At 40.4% G+C, this 10660-nt stretch overlaps 1 long non-coding RNA gene across 2 annotated transcripts; it reads left to right on the forward strand.

Moving 5' to 3' along the window:
• Positions 1-288: 288 nt before the first annotated feature.
• LOC109203029 (uncharacterized) lies at positions 289-6144 on the forward strand. Of its 2 annotated transcripts, XR_003220784.1 has the most exons (4): positions 289-584; positions 1929-3108; positions 3216-3267; positions 3555-6144. It is a non-coding gene; the product is annotated as an uncharacterized LOC109203029 (long non-coding RNA). The 2 variants fall into 2 exon arrangements; XR_002062997.2 differs by having other exon boundaries at positions 1929-3267.
• The last annotated feature ends 4516 nt before the right edge of the window (positions 6145-10660 follow it).

The raw sequence follows: 10660 nt of genomic DNA on the forward strand, positions 1-10660 counted from the left end.
ACATTTATCAAGTGAATTACCCCTGTTCCTTTCAAATGTTTACTACCACTACTAGCACCGCCTTTTGACGTGCGTGCATGTGCTTGAGACTGCGCTCGTGTGCGAGCGAGAGAGCGGCGGAGGTTTGTCTTTGTGTCTTTGGTGTGTCCTTTGGCGATTCCTCACAAAAATATACAAGTCTAAATTAGTTCAGTAAACGTTTGATTTGATAGCCGAGGCTTTTATCCCAGGCTGGTGTGCCGAAGATAACCAGACACACACCCAAAAATCACTGCTTTTACTCACAACGCCCTTTATAAAAATGTCATTTTACCGAAATAAATCATTTTTTAAAAATGTCTACTATTAAAAACAGGTTTTCAAGAACAACGACCAAAACCAACTGAAATAAGAATAATTTCTGCAGCAGAGGAGTTAAAATCCATGAACAGCCTTTATGACAGATAATAGAAAGCGTGAGGTTTGCTAACATACAGTTAGCCTGTAGGTGCTAAGCTATTTGCAACTCTTGCACCCTCACAGCCCTGTTGATGGACTAAAAACAGGCCGCTCATATTCAAACTGATAATCGGATCTATACTACTGTAAGTCTCTCAAGTGCTGTTTGTTAAATGTCTCTGCTGTCCATGAGTATTAGCTTACTGCTTTAACCAATGGAAGCATTGTTTCTGCATTTACAAAAAAACAAAAAAAAACTTTGCCACGCAAAGTTAAATTTTTGATATTTCAATCTAAGTTTTAGTTGGTATGTAAGTTGAGTTTTTGACTTACAGATGGCAAAATTATTATTTTTTTGGAATCTAGCTTTCATGAATTCCTGTGTAAAGAATGAAAGTTGTAAAAAGGTTGAAAGGTTTGTACTGCAGACTAACAATTTTAGTGATGTTTCTTTTCTTGCTATTTTAGTTGCTTAAAAAAAATAATATTAATAATTTTAGATATAATCTTAGCCAGCGTCTGTGTATTTCAGCAGGTATTCACTATATTTACTGAATTAGTTTTAATATATTGTTAGCTAAAAGTTTAGCTGCTAGTAATACTTTAAAAAAAGTTGTGATTATGCTAATGTTAGCTAGCTTCTGTATTTTAATAGTTATTCACTATGTTTAACTAACAGTTTCATGCATTTACACAGACATTATATAAGATTGAGTCACGACATTCAAAAAAACCTAAACACTTTCATTAGCAAGAGGAAAAACTGTTTGTTTTTGTAACTAAACTTATCTAGAGTCTCAAAATGCTTGAAGTTTTTGAGCATTTTTGTGACATTTGACTGGACATCAAGCATCTGTGTGACCAATGAAATCAATGTTTATGTAGACAATGCTTCAAATTAACGACGTGCCCAAAGGCATTTCAAAATGGCGTCAAATTAAACTAAAAGTGCATTTTAGTAGTCAAAGTGTTTATTAGCAGGGAAAACTTTCAGGTTGTTTTTAAAAATATATATATTCTAGTCTCTTGGCGTAGCACGAGAACAGCAGCTTCAGTCCACCGTCTGTGTCTACACAGGAAGTGTTCAGGCCCAGTATTGAGCTTTAGGTCACTCGCATTTGGCAGAACTCGTAGCCCAAACACACAATTACTTTAATCACAGGAAAATGGACCTGAAGCATTAAACTGCACTTGGGCATGGACTTAAAACACATATAGTGCAAGTAAAGCTAAGCCAGCGTGCGTGACTGAGAAGTGCATGTGAAATGCTTTGGTGTGGACTCGCCTGCGCTCACACTTGTGCTCTTTCTCTCTCACCTTTCATGCAGATTTGTCTCCTGCATTATTCATACACGTTGAGGGAATCTTGTGACAATAGCGTAATATGAATTCTGTTGTGTTGTGTAGCCCGTGTATGTCTCGAAAAAGGAGCAGGAGTCTATGGAGGCTCTCTGCCTGCTCTCTTCCTTCTGTGCCGCCTCTGATTACAGCCCGAGCCGCGGCGCTCCTGCTGCAGCTGAAACCGACGAGGAGGACGTGGAGTTGGGCGATGACGGAGCGGACCACTTCAACGTAGTCAGAATTGGATTGATCCCACATACACACCTCTCATCTCCTCCTTCTCCTCTCTCTCTCTTCTCATCTCCTCTGGAGTGTGAAGAGCACCAGAGTGTGAGAAGCCACCCTGAAGATCTCATCAAGGATCCAATCAGAGCATGAATACAAAATGCAGGCTCCTCTTGCGATGTGATGATGGGGGAAACGAGAGCCTGTTTGGAAGAAAAAAAAATCTCTGCATATGCAAATTGAACTTAAAATTTAAATGAATTAGAGTGTCTCTGACCCTTTCAGGGATGTACTAACAGGCTCTGAGGAAAAGAATCCGCGCAGATTAGCCTATTAATATTTATGTGTGTAATTGGTGGGCTGCGTGGCGTGAGGCCTGGTTGCGCCTGGTGGCATGTGGACCCCGTTCAGGCTTAATCCAGGTGGGCGCTCTTGCTGCCTCTAACAGGGAAATGATCGACCATTTTAGGAGGAAGCTGGATATCCTAATAATCACGTAAACCAATACTGGGTATTGAGAGTGTTTCCTTCCGGAGCTGTTGGCACGTCAGTCATTCACAGAATTGCTCCTGTCTGGTCTGCGAGCCATTTTAACTCAATGGAACGGCCGCCGCCCCACCCCCTCGGTGCGTTTAGAGAGGACCACACGGGGCCTCTTTGGATAGCTACTACACCCACGAGGAGGCTCCCCAACCATCACAGGGACCAACCAGACGTTCCAGCACACACACACTTGCGCGCGCACACACACCTCCCGGTTCTCAAATCTGAACAAAGCGTGCCTCAGTCTAAAGTGGTTAAACTGTCATTTCAAATCGTCTGGACATCGTGATTACCGGCATGGGAGGAATTATATATTTAGCTTTATGTCCGTCGCCATTTCCTCCCCCCGCCCTGATCTGAAGTGACTAGCCAGTAGTGCCCTCGATATTACTATCTCTGAGGAGTTTAAGCCTTCCCCCAGGAGACAAGAGTAATCAACGGCTGCCAGCAGGAGAGAGGGAGAGGGAAGGAGAGAGGATGAGAGGTGTGGGGTGGGTGGTGCTGGAGGCTTGGAGTGATGAGATGGTGGAGGGAATGGCAATGGACTTGGTTTCTAGATATGTCAGTTTATTTAATAGAAAGCATGAAAAAAAACGTCTTTTTGAGCAATGCTGTTATAATAAATAATTTTTTCCTCTTTTTTTTTTCTTCCATTTTCAAATCTAAAGATTAATAGAGCCAGCTGTGGTACAACAACATATTGTACTACATCCACAGCAGGTAAAATATCCCTTTGGAAAAGGCTCTATTTTAGTAGCTCATCTGTCATTAAGACCATTAAGTTACATTTTGTCATTTTTTTCAGCAGTTTTAAGACATTTTTAAGAAGTAAAAAATCCTGTTGCAATGAACTGCAAAACATATTTTAGTCTGTATTTTACTGATTACCTAAATGTAACCCAGTTTGTACTCTGTAAATCCTCATGATAAGGGACAATAGCTGATAAAAGGAAAAGTGTAAGTGTAACAGATGCTGGTAACACTGTTTTCTCCACACTCCCGGCCAGTCTCCAGCATTTCATCCATCCTGAAGAGACCCATTCATCCTCAATAACGTCACTGCTCGGTCATCAATAAAAGTGACCGGTAGGAAAGCAGATGAACGCAGCCAACGGACTGGACAGGAAGCCTGTTAATCTGCAACTCAATCCAGCCCTAGTCTAGTGAAACCTGGCTCAGCTTGGCTGACCGAGGCCTGCGAGGAAGGAAGTGAAGGACTCAGGAAGCAGTGTTCAGAGCTTTCACCAGTCATATCCATCACATAGCGCAGTGTTGGAAGCATATGTGTGCGTGTGTGTGTGTGTGTGCGCGCCTGTTTCACCAGTCATATCCATCACAGGGCTCTGTCTCCAGGCCTGGGCAAGAGAGCTGGAGGGTCATTAGAGGGGCCGGGCTGTAGGCTGCTGCGCTGCACTTTAACTAAACATCTTTTCCATAAAATAAATGCTTCCAGGTTACCGCGGGTCCTGGAGGAACCCAGGACGCTTCGCTTTTGCTGCCACTCATCTGATCCCAATTACCAAACAGACTGGGTCAGTGCCAGCACAGAGAGTGTGGATATTAACTGGAGTTGTGTGACCAGACTCCAGTGAGGATTCAGAATGGACCTCAACAACCCCAGTGGCATCTTCATTTCTTTCTTTTCTTTTTGTCTTTTTAAAGCTTTTCGGCACATCAGAGAGCAGCACTCACACCTCGCTCCATCAGGCCTGTCACTGTCCACTACTGTAATCGAAGCAAAAAATAATCCCTCAAGTGACCTTGTACGTGTCGGTTAACCGTCCGGGGCTTAAAATCTGAGGTCTCGATCAAACCTGTGACCTATTTGCAATGAGACTGAACCCACAGTGCCACCTCTCCATCCATTTAGCTGCCAAGAAATTTGATACTTGAGCTCTGGTGTCCTGGTTGACCCCTTTCACTGTTCTCCAAACTCATCTTTTACTGAATCTACTATTTAAAAGAGATTTGATTGTGTGACAAAATGCAACATCAAACCACTTCAAGACTATTTCTAAATTATTTGTTTTCAATCCATTTTTTGTATCTGCTCTTTGGTCTTCCCTGCTGTCCAGAACCTTGCATAAGCTGTAGTAGTGTATTGTGCGTTCCCATAATTTGCTGCTATGAGCTGTCGTGGGGGTGTTTCATATCAATTCCTTTCATGAGCTGCATGCATGTAATATATTGTCACGAGAAACTTTTAATGAGATTTTAATTCTATAACCTCCTCACAGTGTTTGCATTGATATTTAAAGTACACAGTCTGAATGAACGCACCGTGCTGAGTACACTGACCTGCTTTACTGTGATAAACGAAGATGCACGTTCGCAAACAAAGCCGATCAGCTTGCGAGAGCTTCTAAAACCGTGGTGCTCCGCGCTGGATTTTTGCACGAGAACACCCATCACAGCTGAATCTCTGAGCGTTTGTGTGCAAGCCAGCACATTCATTGCTTTCACTCCAGTTGTATTAAATGTATGAAGGTAATCTGATCTTGGAATAGAGGAAGACTCGATCACAGTGATGTATATGCCCTTGTGCATATGTGTGTGTTTTTGTGTGGAGGGAGTGTGCATTTACATTCATACATTATTGAATAATTGTTTCCTGATGCTCCCCTCTTTCCTAGAATATTAATTACCAAATGATGAAGCTTTGTTGGTCTGAGAGGTTGACACTGAGGGAGGAAGTGCGGGAGGGGGGCACACATGAAGGAGATCGTACTTTTTGATGGGGGTTAACTCTCGTTTTGAGTGTGTGCGGTTTGTGGGTCTGTTGTGTGGAGGGAGGTTGTGATGTGGAGCATAGAGCGGCTGAGTTGGGTTTCAGGGAAAGGTTTGGCTTTTTTGAACGGGTGATGAGAATTTTCTGGGACAACTGGATGAAGCAGTGGATCTTTACTATTACTGGCGAGTGATCACTTATCAATAGTTTTACCTTGATTTCAAAGAAAGTTTTTTTCAATTAGAACAAAAAGGCATAAAACCAGATGTCTAATAGTTACTGTACTGTAATATTTATGTGCTCTTTTGGCCACTGTTTTGATATTTTATGTGCTGTTTTCCTTGTTAAATGAAGTTCAGTACAGGACTATTACATTTACAGTGACAACGGTTTGATCAATGACTTTAACTGATTCACTTTCTGCACGTTTTTGGCAAACATCGGGGTTTCTTAGGGGATAAATCACTTTGAAGATAAGACAGAAGAAAGGAAGCTATAAAATCCTTCCCAATGAGAGAATCACAGCAAATATTGCTTGTTTGGCTTTTGTTCACGTTTTCTTTTTTTGAAATCCAGATTAGCCACACAAGTAAATCAAATTTCATGGATTGAGTAGCAGACCAAGTCCACAGCTCTCACTGTGAGCCTGCATGAGAAGTGCAATAGCGCCATCTAGTGGAGCCCTCGTGTACAGTGGCTAAAGAAAGTGTCTGTTTTTGTGTGTGTGCATAAAAAGTGAGAACAAGATCAGTAAGTTCAGAACTTTTTCCACCTTTATCGTGACCTGTAACTTCACTCAACTGAAAACTGAAATCCTTTACCTGGTTGGTAAATAAATATGTACACCCTTAACCTCCTAAGACCCGAACTCTTTCATGGCATGCATTTTTAATTTCTCTTTGGTATTTGGGCTGATTGAGACCTGATGAATGTAAAAACAAAGAATTACCAGATTTTTGTTTTTGACAAAAGTGAGATCCACATATGAGGACATTTGTTTTAAATTTCGATAAAACGGTGGCAGTATAATGTTCTCATAAGTGGATATCAGGCCCTTGTAGAGCAAAATTTAGTATAGTGGTCGAGACAATCCAAAATATGATGTCCACATATGTGGACACCAGGTCCTAGGAGGTTAAACAAATTCTTTGTGGAAGCACATTTTTGGTTTTAACACACCATTCACTTGTTTTAGGGAAGGTGTCTATCAGCATGGCACATCTTAACTTTGTTAACTTTGCGGTACTTGCACCGTCTTCCTTGTGGAAGTGCTTCGGATTGTGAGGGCATCTCCTGTGCACAGCCCTCTCCAGGACCCCACACAGATGTTCAGCTGGGTTCGGGTCTGGTGTCTCACCGGTCCACTCCAACGCTTTAATCATCTTCTGGTTAAGCCATATTTGTTTCTCCGTGGGTGCGTGTGGGGTGGTGGTGTGCTGAAAGGTGAAATGTATCTTCTATTTCAGCTTTCTAGCAGATGCCTCTGTTCCAGCTGAAGAAGAATAGCCATCACCGTTTTTCCTCTATAAGGAAAAGCTTCCATCTTGCAACCCAACTCCCCCAGGCTGATGTATATACAGAATATGGAGCTTGTTGTCACATGTAGTACATGACCCTGCAACTCTTCTAATGTTGCTGCAGGTCTTTGGAAGCCTCCCTCACCAGCTTCTTTTCTTTTCATCAGTTTTGGAGGGGCTTTCCAGTTTTTATGTAATGTGCCATATTGTCCCTGTTTTCTTCACTTACCGATGACCGTCTTCTTTGTGTTCTGTGACACATCTCATGTCTTGGAAATTCTTTTGTATTCCGACTGATCCCTTTGATGAAACTCTTTTGCAGACGATGGATTTTGCTGCAACTAAGTTAACGTCAGGAAACTCCTACTGGAAAGTAAACTAAGAGATGTTGGTTTGTTTTGTAACTGGATTGTATAGCTTATAGGACACATTGAATGTGGAAAAAGTTCTGAAATGATTTATCTTGGTTTCTTTTTTCTTTTTTTACATTTTTTACAAACATTTTAACGACTTTTTATAACCACAGCAGGCAACGATGGATCCCACAGTAAGTAGATTTTAATGGCTGGACCAACATGCTTGTAAACACCGATTAAACGAGCAGAAATCTCCGAAAAGTAAATTCCCAGTAAGTACTTAGCTTTGGTTTACACTCACTGTTTAGCTTCATAAACCCAGACGTCACCCAGACTTAAAGCCATGAAATACATGAGGCTTCTGATGTAGGAGCAGGCTTGTAGCTGAGAGAGAGCACGTATCAGCTCAGTTTTCGTTACTTTGGCGAATATTTTTCTGGTGGGAGCTGAGGGTGGTGAAATTATGTTAACACAAAGAAGAAGCCCCTCTTGCGTCATTAACCACTTCTCTTCTGTCTGTAGCCATCTCCAAAATATCGCAACACATTTGGTGCTTCCCGTAAATTTGGGTTTTCCTAAGAATAAGAAGATACTGAAAGGATGTGGAAGCTATGGAAGAGGCATTTTTGACTAAATAAAGCTGAGTCCTGGTGTTTCTGAAAATGTGGTCAAACTGCTTCGATTATGCGGTCTGTTATGTGTCTACTGTAGAAGAATGAGGATTGATGGATTTTTTGATGAATGTGTGTGTGTGTGTGTGTGTGTGTGTGTACACTAAAATGTAATGATTCAGAAAAAGGTTACTCCTGACTCTTTCATGGCAGTAAGTGTTTTTCCCTCCTCTTCACTCAATCCCAAATGATGAAGCCCTGTCAGAGACAAATGTAAGGAAATTTCCAGCAGTTCCAGTGAACAAAGTAAAGGCGCAATGATTAAACTAAAAAATGATCCGTTTTTTAATTTGCTGCGGAGAGCAGAAAATCTGAGGCTTACCAAATAAATAAATGAACAAGCAGATTCTGCTTTAGCGATTTAGAGTTTGGAGGAAGTTGTTTGAGATCATTTACAGGCAGCTGCTGATCAGAACAAGGCAATAAAATCTGATAATGTGTAATAATCATGGGTGGCTTTGCTGTTCAGTCTAATCATGTTTTTCATTATCAACAACAAAGTTTACAGTTCTTAAAATTAAATCCTCTAGGTTTGTTTTTAGCTAGTAGAAGATAAAATATCATTTCAAGCAAACATGTCAACACTTTAATGCATATTTATTTCTTTTAGTCTATTTTAAATCTATATCTGCCATAAAAGTTACTGATTGTTGAGCTCCACTATAACGTTTGTGGGTTAGAAGAAGTGATAAATAAAAGTGCCTTTGTGTACTGTTAGACACAAAGGGCAAGAATCAGTATTATTTATGGTTCTTGGTTGCTTTTCAGATAATTTGATAAGAAATGAAAACAACACTGACATTGTATCATCTTATAAATTTCTGTAAGCAGATAACTTATTAGTGATTATTGCCTTTCTTATCTATTTATCTGATCCCAAGTAAATGTGGCATTTATTTGGATTTGTGTTTGTGGTCACGAGGGACATTAGTCTAATATTTCTCCTTTCGGGGCAGATTTACTGTTGCTCACTGCCAGGGTAAAACCCTCCTTTGGCTTTAAAGAAAAAGCCTCCTGTCTGTGATGGTCCCTGGGATTTGTTATTTTTGTGGTTTATTGTAAGGTTGGTTTCTGTTTCTTTAGTGCTGCTTGAGGTTTTTTTTTTTTGTTTTTGTAGTTATAACTTCCTGCTTTTGGCTTTATAATTTGAGGACTCAGTCTTGTATAACAGTTTGGTTTCTGTTTTGACTTTATTTTTCCCACCTTCCCACCCTATCAGTTTGTTTCCTTTCTGTTGTCTGTGTGTGTAGTCGATATATCTTGGATTGATTCCTGTTTTATTTTATAATAGTTTTCACTGGTGCCTTGTTTCATTTCTGATTGTCTGATTGTGTGTTCGGTGTTTTCACTTGTTTCTTGTTCCCTTCTTGTTTCTTGTTCCCAGCAAGTTGTAAGTATACGCTATAAATATAACAGTCCTCCTTTTCTTCTTCGACACGTTTGCTTTGGGTCCATTTCTGTTGTACAGAGTTCCCTCGTCTGACTCGTAGTGTTTGATTATATCGGAGGTTTTTGGACTTTGTGTTTTTGAATTTATTTAATCACCAATTAAAGCGAGCGTTTTATTCGAGTGCTCTCCCTCCTGCATTCTGGATGTTGCGTTTTCCTATCTACAGCCCACAAAACCACCTTACTGTCTGCTGTCTGGCTTTGCCGAGGAACTTCATTAACAAGTTTGTGACTGAAAGGCACATAAACAGATTTATTGCGTATGTGGTATTTCCCCTTTCACAGCACAAAATTTTGGGAGGAAAATATTTAAGTGAATCATACAAACATGATTTGCTAAACTTAACAATGAATTTATTGTAAATTCTGCTGTTATTAAACACCGATTTTCCACTTAATTGTTGTGGTTCCTGGTAGAAGAAGTTATTAATTTAGAGATGTCACTGAAGAACAGCTGCCCAGTGCGACATGCAGGCTGCCAAGTTGCTCTTTACATTGAGCGTGTTGAGTGTGTTAGGGTGTGTCTGGCTTTAGTCTCATTTTTACACAGAGATCAGTCAATAATGGAAGCTGGAAGAAGAACCAAAACTTTTGCAGAGCTCTGTGTGCAAACTCAGCAGTTTGCACACAGAGCTCTGCAAACATTACAAATGTATTCTTAAATACATTTGGCTTTTATTTTTTCCTCCTCTTTATTCATGCTTAAATGTTTTTCAAGATTGTATCGTGACTCAGACAGAGCTGAGTTAGCAGAAAAATAATTCTGACCAGCAAACTGTAAGATTTAGACTCATTCAGCTGTTCAGATTCTGCAGAAATTGTTGCTCTCAGATGACTCTGAGTCAGATTCCTCCATTTGACTTGGTTAAATATCTGCAGCCTCGCATAACTTGGGGAAAAAAACAATGACGATACCATGGCATAGTAGTCGTGACTTCACCAACTTAAGGATTGCTTAGGGTCTGATTGGAAGAAATGATCTGTGTTTTGATGACGTGCAAGTTTCCAGTTTACACTGCACCCTGGTTTTGCATTAAAGCAGGTTTTCTTGGATAATGCCTTTGCTCCAGATTTGTGTGCCAGATTTTTCCAGGGAACAGCAGCCTCTACGATCCCGCCCAGCCCCATCTCAGCTTCTTACAGAAGGTTTGCCTCACTGTGTGTGGATTATCTTTTACCTTTTACCTTTCGAAAACATCCAATAATCTTCCATTTTAATTTATAAAAAAGGATTTTTTTCACAAACAAATTTGTATACAAAGTAATTAGCTTTAGAAATCAACTGTAAACTACTGTGGAACTGATTAGTTTGAAAAATGATAGAAATGTGAGGTGAGCTCAAAGAAAAAGTTTGTTTGCATGAAGAATATGCAAAAGCACACACACATAAAA

Source organism: Oreochromis niloticus, linkage group LG7 (assembly GCF_001858045.2).
Source record: "Oreochromis niloticus isolate F11D_XX linkage group LG7, O_niloticus_UMD_NMBU, whole genome shotgun sequence".
Lineage (NCBI taxonomy): Eukaryota > Metazoa > Chordata > Actinopteri > Cichliformes > Cichlidae > Oreochromis > Oreochromis niloticus.